Source organism: Schistocerca gregaria, chromosome 8 (assembly GCF_023897955.1).
Source record: "Schistocerca gregaria isolate iqSchGreg1 chromosome 8, iqSchGreg1.2, whole genome shotgun sequence".
Classification (NCBI taxonomy): Eukaryota; Metazoa; Arthropoda; class Insecta; order Orthoptera; family Acrididae; genus Schistocerca; species Schistocerca gregaria.
The window spans coordinates 167,541,836-167,555,058 of NC_064927.1; positions in this window are offsets into that span (position 1 = coordinate 167,541,836).

Here is a 13,223-nt window from a genome sequence, read left to right on the forward strand (position 1 = left end):
AACAACAATTAACATTAACAGAATTCAGAGTGATGTAAAATTCAGAGCGCTCAGAACACCACTGATGTGTGTGAATGTGTATGTACAAATAGAGCGCCATTTGGTGGTTCGGGTACATGTCCCTCTCAATGACTGATACTTTCACGAACAACAGTTAACATTAACAGAATTCAGAGTGATGTAAAATTCAGAGCGCTCAGAACACCACTGATGCAGACATCAGTGTCTTACAAGAAGTCTGCGCAGAACCGAATTTAGAGACATTTGTAGCCGCAATGAACCTCGATAAAGAGACCACACAGGAACCGAAGTCCTATTACGAGATGGTGTCCATCACTCATAATACGGCTGAAGAATTTGCGGAGCATATCGTGTAGAATCAGTGGCATTCGGGTTGTCATCTTACACACACACACACACACACACCATAAGGCAATAACCGCCGACAGAAGCGTTATTCCTTTTATAAAAATGATGTGCCTTTTTTAGCTAATTATGCCGCAAATTGTATCGTAGGGGAGATCTGAACTGTGTTATCTCTGCAAAAGACGAAACACCGAACTTGAGTAAGTGCACAGAACTCGACCACCTTGTTTCTGGACTGAAGCAACATGACACCTGGGAAGAAATACCTGGAAACCGTGTCGCATTTACACATACAGCCTGGCATTCAGACAGCCAGATAGGCCGTATTTACGTCTCTGCAGCTTTCGGCGATAATGTATTGCACAGTGATATTGCTCCCGTCGGCTTTTCTGATCAATGCTACATAAACCTCCAGCGCTACTGGAGAATGGACGTCAGCCTGTTGCCAGACAAGCAGCTGGATGCAGACGTGCAACGCACACGGGGGCAAGTGAAGCGTTCCCAAACCCTATGCTGATCGACTATTGGATGGTGGCTACATAGAGCCAAATCGAAATTTACATCAACATCATTTCTCTTCTCATGTCTCCCTGAGCTATACCATTCCAGTGACATCACAGCTGAGGACGCTTATCGCCATATAAAGAAGTGCAAGGCGAAAGTCACGAACCTGTATCGCAAACAAATGGAGGGCACCATAACTAGATCCCAACCAGGGGACATCATGTTAGAAGGAACAGTCTTACAGTACCACACTTTATGGACATCGCGGTGACAGATAGCAAAGTTAACTGAAGAGGTCGTTGACGAGACGGGAACAGTAGTTACAAGACAGTGGGATAGCTCATCAAATGTGTGCAAATACTTCAGATTACTTTAAGACAGGCGAAAAATCAATGACGTGCTCTGCACCGAAGTACTCAATGAAATAGTTTCCAGACTATCTCATGACGATAATGATCGCTTGAGTCTCCTGGACCCGACGGTCTCGCCGCGGAACTTTATCAACACTATTGGGTTGTCTTGGCCCCAACATTAGCTCAGCTTGCTAATGAATAGTGACAGCTTGAATCTGTCCCAGAGAAACTCAAACTTTACGCAAAAAAGGAAACAGCCAAAGGATACGTGAAATGCGACCTTTCACCTTGCTTGACTCTGCCTTTAAAATCACAAACGGCCTATGAGAAAGCGAATGCAACCAGTGTCACATAAAATATTAGGAAAATATCAATATGGTGCGGTGCCTGGACGCAGCGTAATCTCACTGCCTACAACCTACGGGATGTCATTTGCACTCTGGCGGACAAAAAAGACTCTGGCGCACCACTATTTTTAGACTTTGAACCATGAATATGTGATTAAGACGGTGACGAAGACGGGTTTCGGCCAACGTTTCGTTAAAATGCTGGAGCACTTCGTTTCCAATGCCACATCACGTATGTTGATGTCCGACAGAATTGTAATTAGGAGATCGAACAGTTAGGATTGTCCCTTATCAATGACGTTGTATGCCATCGCGGTAACATCCTTATTTGTTCGTATTACCCAACGATCATTTGGAATCAACATCGGAACGGCGAAAGTGGCTTGCGTTGCTTATGATGACAACGTCTGCTTAGCAGTACTATCCATATCAATCTGACGGAAGTGGGGAATCTCATTAACGACTTCAACACGGTCACCGATGCGAAGCTAAGCAAGAGAATGACGATATTGCTTCATATAGGAGTAGGCATTGGTGATGCTACCCATCCCTATTGTGTGTAACGAGAGCACGGCACAAATCTCTTGGAGCCTACTGAGGTGCGGTACCAGGTGTGATGGCTACAAAAAACTGGACAGACATGCTGCACAAGATCAGACCCACAACATGCATTTATTCTGACAGGGATTTGGATCTCCTGCAAAGAGAGCACAGAGTCAGAATGTCTGTAGCGAGCAAATAGTACTACCTGGGCCAAATCCTACCAGTCTCAAATCGCTTGGCTGACAATATACAGGAGCCGTCTGTTGGTATGTTCTCAGAGACCAACTTTTCAAAGTAAGCTCTGAAACGTTGACCTTACAACATGACTGGGAGAGCTTGGTTTCATCAGTGCCATACATAAGTGTCGGACCTTACCAAGCAACTGCATGTATAAAGCTATCACCAATGACACACCGAGCTTAATTAAGAACTTAACGTCAAATTGGAGGCCATGCAGTATAACGCTTCCAGTTAATGAACCTTTCCCCATATTAGACTGTAATACAGCGGGTTCAGTTAGATATGACAACCTACAGCATCAGTCCGCCTATTACCATCGCGAATATCTATTGATTTTTCACAACAGATGGTAGAGAAAACAGAGTCATTCAAAAATAGCCGCAAGCTAAGTGGAATACTATCTGGAGAAATATCCCTAGTTCTGTGCTGCCTCAGGCGTCCGGTCTACATGGTATCTAATCGTTAACGACAAAGTTTCTACCAATAAGAAGCTCCGCAATATCCACCTGAGCCCCACACACGCCTGAGCGACATGCGGTCAGATGGACACCTTAATTCACAGGTTCATCTGTGGTACAGCAGGATTGATCACGGCATACATATGGAGTAGACTGGCGATAATTTACCGCACGGTTCCACACGACGTCGGCATCTGGAATTAACCCAATCAGAAAAAAATACGATAACCCCGCAGGAAGCAAAATGCCGCCATTTGGATTTTAGGTTACACCGCTGCTTATATCATCAATCATCGTCACGCAACACTTGAAGAATATTATGCATGTATGGAATACGAACATGCAAAGGGAAGAGGACAAAGAGATGATGTGACACATTTGATGTTGAAAATTATGGTGCAGATGTGAATCAATTTCTGTAAGTCAGTACTTAGTACTAAATAATGTACCACAAGAACACGGAAAAATTGGAGCTGGCGCTCCGAGAACCGGGAGCACCACACTCAGACAGGCATCTTCGAGTAACTGACATACTGGTCAAATTAAGATCAGAAGTGGAAAAACTGCAGATTTAATCATTCAAGAACAAGAACTTTGGGCAGTCACTGCGCTGAGACAGTAAACTGAAAAACAAAGAAAACAGGTGTATTCTCAGCCGCGCCAATTGGTGGGTTTTAATGGGTGCCCGAAAACGAATTAAATCTGAATAGGTGGAAAAATAATGGGTCTGGCGGGTGATTCTGATGCAGAGTATGTGTTGGAGGCAGACTTCATATACCCTGTTAGTATGCATGAAATGAGTTGCCGTTATGATCAGAGCAACATGTTCCACGAGGAAACACTACCCCTAAACTGATGACCACTGTTGGACACAAGCAGAGGTACATAATTTCATAATTCATCATTGTAATCCCCAGCAGTGCCTCAGCTAACGGATGGAGCTAGGTAGAAATATCTAGGCTATCTTCTTCAATCACTCTTCCTGGTTGAAGAAGTATATTGAATAAAATACAAAAAAAGATGGCGGGCACGACTAGTGACTTAGAAAAATGTTTTTATAAACCAACGAATAACTCCTTTTTCGGTAAAACCATGCAGAATGTAAGAAATGAACGCGGTATTTTGCTTAGGAGTGACTGGGATGGGTGCTGTGGCGTAAGAAAGTGCATCACCCATAATCAGGTAACTATTTTGATGATAACTTTGTTGCTGTGGAGATGTCGAAGGTTTCAATAGAGTTCTATTTGGGTATGTGTACATTGGACATTCCAAACTCCACATCTGCCGCTTCCACTATGAGTTTGTTTAAACTCAATTCATGGAACCAAAGTTCCTGTGTATGGATACAGATAGTTTCATCTATTGGGTGAAGAACTGGGATCCATATGAAGTAATTAGGTGACACAGTAACGAATTTGAAACATTGGGATATGCAGGGTAAGGTTATCAGCTTAATGAAAGATGACGTGGATGGATTGCCGATTGTGGAGTTTGTGGTTCCGAAATGTATGCATTTCACACACTATATGGAGTCACCCAAAGGTGAGCTGACTTCATGAATTGCCTGTATAGTGGTGTCCGTGATGCACTACCGCAACCTCTGCATATGGTACAGCAAACCAGTGTTTGATCATGAGGACATGAGGTATACACTATGCTGCAATCTAAAGTTGGATTGTAACATAACGATGATACAGGAGCAATTTTAATGACGTGATTGACACCCTCCTCTACGCGCAATATTTGCTTGAAGCACGAGAGCGGGTGAATTAGAGAGATTGAGTGGCTGTGTGAGAGCTTATGCTGAATAGTATGGATTTTTATCATAGTGTAAATGTTGTATGCGTGTGATGTATGGTGCACCTGGATATGTGAATGCTTATGTATCTGTGTGTATGCTTGTGAGCGCATTTGAGTGTGGATGCCTGTGGGAATATGTATGTCTGTGTGTAAATACATTCTGTTAATTTTTTCTTAATAATTAGTAAACTATGTATGCATAAATGTATAAACACCATATTCTGGAAAAAATACAAAAAAGTTAAAATGTACAATGTATATATAAAAAAGATTAAAATTGGAGTAAAATCATCAGCAAAGTTAAAAAAAACTATAAATGGAGAAAAAACAGTTTTACAATGTTTTCTGTCTTTCGCACTTCATGTGCGTGTGTGATTGTGTGAGTGCATAGTTTCCAAGTTTCACCTAACACGCATTGTCCAAGTGTGAGTTTCGCCCAGTTAATTTTAGTGCAGCTGTTTGGGATGAACATTTTAGGGCCATCCACTTCATTGTATAATTAAATTATTTCAAGTGCTTGAAGTAGAAAATGTCTAGAGCCACTCAGTTCAATGTATAAACTAAGTCTTCTGCTTGGATGGTATTTCTCTAGTAGTAATAGTATTAGTGTAAGAGAAGCTGTACCTCTGCAATAGCTGTAATCAGTACTGCGATGTAAAGTAAAAATTTTTTCAACCAGTAATATTATTTGCAGAACCAAGAACCGTGACTAAAAAAAACTTCAAACGGCAACAAGAACTGTGAATTTGAAAGCAGTATTACTCAGTGTAATTTAAAAGCATCAAGAGACGTGAATGTAAAGCTGTATTACTGCTGTGAATTTTATGTCTGAATAGAAAAAATTGTTACTCGTTACCATACGTCTTCATTGTTATTTCACAAATTCCTACGCTTACAAATTAATATAAAGGCTGTGCAATATGCACAAGGTACTAGTTTGATGCAACAAGGAGGTGACGTTTAAGATGGAGAAAAACAAAATACACTCCTGGAAATGGAAAAAAGAACACATTGACACCGGTGTGTCAGACCCACCATACTTGCTCCGGACACTGCGAGAGGGCTGTCCAAGCAATGATCACACGCACGGCACAGCGGACACACCAGGAACCGCGGTGTTGGCCGTCGAATGGCGCTAGCTGCGCAGCATTTGTACACTGCCACCGTCAGTGTCAGCCAGTTTGCCGTGGCATACGGAGCTCCATCGCAGTCTTTAACACTGGTAGCATGCCACGTCAGCGTGGACGTGAACCGTATGTGCAGTTGACGGACTTTGAGCGAGGGCGTATAGTGGGCATGCGGGAGGCCGGGTGAACGTACCGCCGAATTGCTCAACACGTGGGGCGTGGGGTCTCCACAGTACATCGATGTTGTCGCCAGTGGTCGGCGGAAGGTGCACGTGCCCGTCGACCTGGGACCGGACTGCAGCGACGCACGGATGCACGCCAAGACCGTAGGATCCTACGCAGTGCCGTAGGGGACCGCACCGCCACTTCCCAGCAAATTAGGGACACTGTTACTCCTGGGGAACCGGCGAGGACCATTCGCAACCGTCTCCATGAAGATGGGCTACGGTCCTGCACACCGTTAGGCCGTCTTCCGTTCACGCCCCAACATCGTGCAGCCCACCTCCAGTGGTGTCGCGACAGGCGTGAATGGAGGGACGAATGGAGACATGTTTTCTTCAGCGATGAGAGTCGCTTCTGCCTTGGTGCCAATGATGGTCGTATGCGTGTTTGGCGCCGTGCAGGTGAGCGCCACAATCAGGACTGCATACGACCGAGGCACACAGGGCCAACACCCGGCATCATGGTGTGGGGAGCGATCTCCTACACTGGCCGTACACCTCTGGTGATGGTCGAGGGGACACTGAATAGTGCATGGTACATCCAAACCGTCATCGAACCCATCGTTCTACCATTCCTAGACCGGCAAGGGAACTTGCTGTTCCAAAAGGACAATGCACGTCCGCATGTATCCCGTGCCACCCAACGTGCTCTAGAAGGTGTAAGTCAACTACCCTGGCCTGCAAGATCTCCGGATCTGTCCCCCATTGAGCATGTTTGGGACTGGATGAAGCGTCGTCTCACGCGGTCTGCACGTCCAGCACGAACGCTGGTCCAACTGAGGCGCCAGGTGGAAATGGCATGGCAAGCCGTTCCACAGGACTACATCCAGCATCTCTACTATCGTCTCCATGGGAGAATAGCATCCTGCATTGCTGCGAAAGGTGGATATACACTGTACTAGTGCTGACATTGTGTATGCTCTGTTGCCTGTGTCTATGTGCCTGTGGTTCTGTCAGTGTGATCATGTGATGTATCTGACCCCAGGAATGTGTCAATAAAGTTTTCGCTTCCTGGGACAATGAATTCACGGTGTTCTTATTTCAATTTCCAGGAGTGTATATGTAATGATTTCATGGGGTTTCTCCTATTGGGCAGCACATTTAGGTTTTTGGGAACAGGCAACATATGACCATGTCCGCTTCCAAAAACATATAGCAAATATGGTTGAAATTATATCATCTGTGCTTGAACAAAGCCACGGACGCAGGATCTGGGCACATCTACATACCATCTAATTGGGATCTGGGTAGAAAGAAAGAAAAACACAGAATGTGAGATAAAAAAATTCATTTATTTTCATTAATCCAACTTAAAAGTAATTTTACATTTTCATAAGCAGACACAAATCTATTTTCACACATCTTCTGCTTGAGTTGATGGCTAGCAGGGCACCCATGGAATTCCAGGTCGTGGCAAACTTGAAGATTCGCTGCATCCATGAGATCTTGTCCTCGCCTTTGTCATAGATGATGGTATATGGATAATCAAATTTTCGCAGTGACGGCGTCATATCTTTATAAGATATACCAGGATTGTCCCATTGTTCACGTCCTTGAAAGGCCTCGGCGATGCAATGCTCGCTCCGAATGTCTCTATGGTACCAGCATCTTCTGTATATGCTATCAATGCGAAGACTTTAAATATGAATTGTCTACACTCATCGACATACAAACATTAAATGTCAGCAACGGCGTTAACACTCCAAATTTTCATTGTGAAATGATCTGGGTATGACACAGCACTTTGTCATTTATACATCACGCTGCACAACACCAGTAAGTGCGCAACAGTTAAACACACGGTCAAGTAGAGCTAGAGCGTATTTTGCAGAGTGTTCTAGGAAATTTGGTGAGGATTCATATTCAGTTCGCACATCTATTAGTCATGGTATAATTACCTCATTCTGCTTAGAAGAGTCTATTACAATGATTGGCGCCAGCATCTTGAATTTCACTGGGCCGAGTAGGGACCCTTCCTCTTCAACACTTCATAGTAGGACACACGGAACCTTGCACGCATGTCAAATGCTAGGCCGAATACATTCTGGTCCCAATGTGGGAATAAATTCTCATACAGATAGAATCCTGGACTGTGGCATTAGTTAAATGACAGTTGTCAATACGGTGGAATCATTCTCTAAGTTCGCGCTTCTATTGGTCTGAAATGCAAGTATGTTGTATCACGGTGTCTCCAGCTGCACGGAAGTTTTAATAGCCCATGTTTGTCTGCTAGCTGTCGGTAGCACTTGATACTCAAAAAGCTCCCATGAATGGAAAGTTAATGGCAAATATGTACCAGTATTCAGAACTTTTAGAAGCTTCAAACGCTCCTCGTTTGTCCCAGTAATGTGTGTCATTTTCCACATAATTTTACTGATGATGATCTGATTTTCTTCTTAAGCTCCTTGAATGTCTGAGTTGCTGTCCTAATTCGCTGCATGTCCTCAAAGTACCCCATAAGCATTTTTAGAGGTACGCATGCAGTTCAGTTCGTATTTCCTGGAGCAGGAATACGAAAGCTTTGATCCCACAGTATGACGGCCATCCTTATTCTTAAACGATCCATCCAAATTTATGAAAGTCTTGCATGGAAGAGTTAAAGCGTCTTGGTACAGGATGACAGTCCTAATTTCATCGTTGCTGTTAAATGTCGTTGAAGCATAAGGTTTATGGGAGAAGTATTCCTGCCCCATGATTCGCTCATCATATTCCACTGGGTGTGATACATCGAGCGACTACGTCATTGAGAGGTTTCAAGTCTACTGATTTAAGAAACTTGAAGTTCGCACTTGTTGTCAACTTGCCGCTCTGCTGTGAAGTGCATTGTGTGTGCTGGTTTTATACCTTACGCCTTTCCTGATATAGATGTAGTCGTACAATGATTTTCTGATCTACGATACGCAGCTCCAGATAGCCCAATGTCTGAACTGTCACTGCAAGGTATATAGCATTGGAAGGAGTCTCAACAATTGATGGGAGAATTCGTAAATTGAATAAATCAATCTATCGTTGAGATATGACTTCGTTGCAATGTTACACTCAAAATGAATTTTACTGACAGGCAGAATATCCACTGTCTGATCAGATTTGTAAAATTTACTGAGATCCGTCTTCAAAACCCGTCCTTTTGTGAAATCCAGTAGTAGGCCTTATGAACCTTTCTGCTTAAAGTCAGTCGATGCATTCGTCGTCCTTGCTTCAGATTTAAGTGTACTACTGTTTTCAAGGAGCTCAATTCCTTTTCCAGACTGTTTTGATACTTCGTTTAAATCGTCAATATCGTATGCACCAGGTTCACTTTCCACAAATTGGTTTTTATCATTAATTTCCGGATGCAGTTTATTGTTAGCCTCTGTGATAATTGGGATGGTGTTGTATGTCTCCAGTCCAGTCACGCGAATGCTTAAATCAATTGGCGGGAAGTAATTCGCATGTAATACAGACGATCGTTCTTTTAAAGCCAGAGTGTACGACACTGCATCTAGAAATCAACTGGTGAATGGATGCATAATGCCCGTCCTTACATATCATTCTTACACGTCAGGAGGAACATGGTTCATCGATGGCTAAACAGGAATGTGTGAAAGTCTTGGTAGGGTCAAAAATTGTAGAACATATGGTCTTCTACCTGTGAAGTATCGTTGTAATTCTTCTGGAGGTTGCAGATCGCAGAATTAGTCGAAATAGTAGACAGTATTTGTATTTACTTTTTTAACATATGCTACCCAATGACTTCCAGGTCCTCCTCCTACATCTAGATTCGCAATTCCGTATTATCCTGATTTCCACAAAGTCTTAGTTAACGTATTCCTAATAAACACTCCTTGGAATCTGGGAATGTTGAATTTCTTCTTAACAAATTTATGCAGATCTGAATTTGTAAGCGCCCTGTCTGGTAGAACTGCTAGGGAGCTTTTTTTGTTTATGAAGACAGCAAGACCTTTCTTGTATAGTTTCAAGCATAGACTTTTTTCGATGGCTGCTGCCTCCATCATGCGGTTATGTCTGCATGCCTCCTGCAGATGCTCCTGAGAGTTTTGAGCATTGTTGAATGTCATGGCAATAGCTGCAGCACCCCAAGCGAGTGAACCCACCACCGAGAAACCGGCTAGGGCGGGAATGAGGAAGGGAATAATTCCACCCGATGTCTTGGCTATTGGTAGAGCCCTGTGTGATTTAATAGATTTTCTTTTTTCGCTCCTTTCTGCTTCAGAACGCTTTTAGCTGCGTAAAACGCTGTCACGATACATTTTTTCATGCACCCTTTGGTGCATACTTCCTTAACGCCCGACGTGCAGCGCCCATAACTTGGCTGAACTTCTTCACACCCAAGCCATACTTGACTTTACCACTCATAGTTTTTTTCAATTGCAGGTGCTGCGATGCGTTGACCTATACCAATATCCCTTTTTGCATGTATTGCCTTAGCTTTATCAGCTAAACTTCGATCGGCGGTGTGACGATCTTTATTTGATGCATATGCAATATCGTGTTCCATACATACTTCTTCGAGCAGATTTATCCCATTATCACGGTATCCCAATCTTGTTTGAAGTCTTGTTTCAGGTCAACAATAGTTATATCTAGGAAAGTGTAATTCGATTGGTAGTTTTTCGAGAATACCACCTCCTCCTCTCTGTGTCTCCTGCATGTTATGCTACAGAGGTGTTTGTGGTCTGTGCACCCTGTATTATGTAGTAAGTCGCCAGCGTCGATGTAGCTTTTTTGTGATTCAGGAAAACCAACCCATTTAACTAACGCTCTACTCCGTCAACGTCGTATAACCATCTCTACGACACATCTGGTTCTGAGCTCTTCTGTAACTCATCTGTGTAAAAGCGTCCTGCAACTTCAGTACCCCTGCTGTCCTGTAAGAGTTGAGTTCTAGGATTCGCTCTCTGCTCTTTGAAAATTGTGAATATCTCTGTTGACCAGTTTGGCATTTTTGACTTCTCAACTGCCATCTTATGTTTTGAAATATGTGCTAAATAACCCAGATTAAATTGATGTTTGCGCGTATCTAGTATTTTAGTACGATTGTGTACTGTATCCAGAAACATCGATTAGTCTCATTTTCATTGTGCGATGTTTGGTTCAATTATACTGTGCAACTATTTGCGGGAACACATTGGTCCATTTTTGTGAGCCACGAAGATTGAATCACATCCAAATTTGGGCTTTCACTGTTCTGTTTGGACGCTCTGTGACACTCACCTTCAGGTGGATGAATGCCGAGCAGTGATGTATTCCATACCATTTCATCACAGTCTTGAAATGTCCATTGTAAAACTCGTTGCCGTGATCTGTTTGAAGGTTTTAGGGCTTCGATTCATCCCCATCTGCAGAAGTCGCTCAGACACATGTGCGACATCCTTCCCTGTTTTTGCTTTCACAGGTAATGCGCAGGCAAATTAAAATAAGTATCAATAACCATTAAAATATATTTAAAGTCCTTATTCACACGTGAATGTTTCCAAATGTCGACAAGATCCACCTGCCACAGGTCGTCCAAACATTTAATCATAACACATATATAAGGACATGCTTAACATCAAAGTACTGAACTGCATAATGAAAATTTTTTATATTTCCTGGGTTTGAACTATCTGAGGACAGAGAAAAGTAGAAGCCTTTATGAAACTCGCCCATGTCTGTTGTACATCTTCACTCTGTGGGCTAGAAATATTTTCCAGAATAGCTTCTGGGTTAGTTCTTCGACATTGTCATTTGGCAGTGGAATGACTTGTAGCTAAGGCTGTGTATTGCAACAAGACACAACTTCAGCACGTATAGCGACATCTACTTCAGATGTACGTTTCTTCACACAGAAATTAGTAATTTTTTATTTTTATGACACTGCTGCTGTTGTGCCAGAATGTGTTTTTGTGTCTTTTGATGATCCATTACAGCATTTCTTCTTTTAAATTTTATCGAAAACACGGCGTGGCAAATCACACACTTTGCTGCGAAGTCGTTTTCTTTGTTTTCTGAGAAGTCTTTCTTGAAAGACGTATATCTTTTAACTTTCTTCTTTGGAAAATACAAACGTGACGAACTGTCTTCATCACTTGAAGAAGGCCGCAGCATCTTTTCCGAACGCAGAGCCTTTCTAATTCTAAAATGCTCAAACTGAACTAGTAACTCGTTGGCAACGTAACTACCCATAATACTGAAGAGACCAATGTGTATTTTGAATCATCTATAATGATTGGGGAGGAAATTCACACATCATTCTTTCTTTTCGCTCTCAGGATTCTTAAATTCTGCACAACGCTGGTAAAAGTGTGGGCATAATCCCTTTGCCAAGGGTCCTGAACAGTACTTTAAATTCCGGGACATTCCCACCGAAAATTGGACTGTTGGAAATGCTAATACCGTATCCACAAGGCGGAGGACGACGCTGCGCCCCTTAGAAATCCCTTGGGCCTTCATGGCCTGTCGAGCATCTCGTTTTGTGTTCAGCAGTCCTACATTTGTTGTCGAAGGATGCTCATAAGCGTTTTATTACATCTACATGATTTGCAAGCTGCATTCCATCTGAACAAATCATAAGTTCATCGATTTTATTTTTTAACCTTCCAACAGTTTTATACCATACGAGTATTTTAACATTATTTTTAACTTAACAGATATTAGGCTCAAAATTTTCAGTTATACACTCCTGGAAATGGAAAAAAGAACACACTGACACCGGTGTGTCAGACCCGCCATACTTGCTCCGGACACTGCGAGAGGGCTGTCCAAGCAATGATCACACGCACGGCACAGCGGACACACCAGGAACCGCAGTGTTGGCCGTCGAATGGCGCTAGCTGCGCAGCATTTGTGCACCGCCGCCGTCAGTGTCAGCCAGTTTGCCGTGGCATACGGAGCTCCATCGCAGTCTTTAACACTGGTAGCATGCCGCGACGGCGTGGACGTGAACCGTATGTGCAGTTGACGGACTTTGAGCGAGGGCGTATACTGGGGATGCGGGAGGCCGGGTGGACGTACCGCCGAATTGCTCAACACGTCGGGCGTGAGGTCTCCACAGTACATCGATGCTGTCGCCAGTGGTCGGCGGCAGGTGCACGTGCCCGTCGACCTGGGACCGGACCGCAGCGACGCACGGATGCACGCCAAGACCGTAGGATCCTACGCAGTGCCGTAGGGGACTGCACCGCCACTTCCCAGCAAATTAGGGACACTGTTGCTCCTGGCGTATCGGCGAGGACCATTCGCAACTGTCTCCATGAAGCTGGGTTACGGTCCCGCACACCGTTAG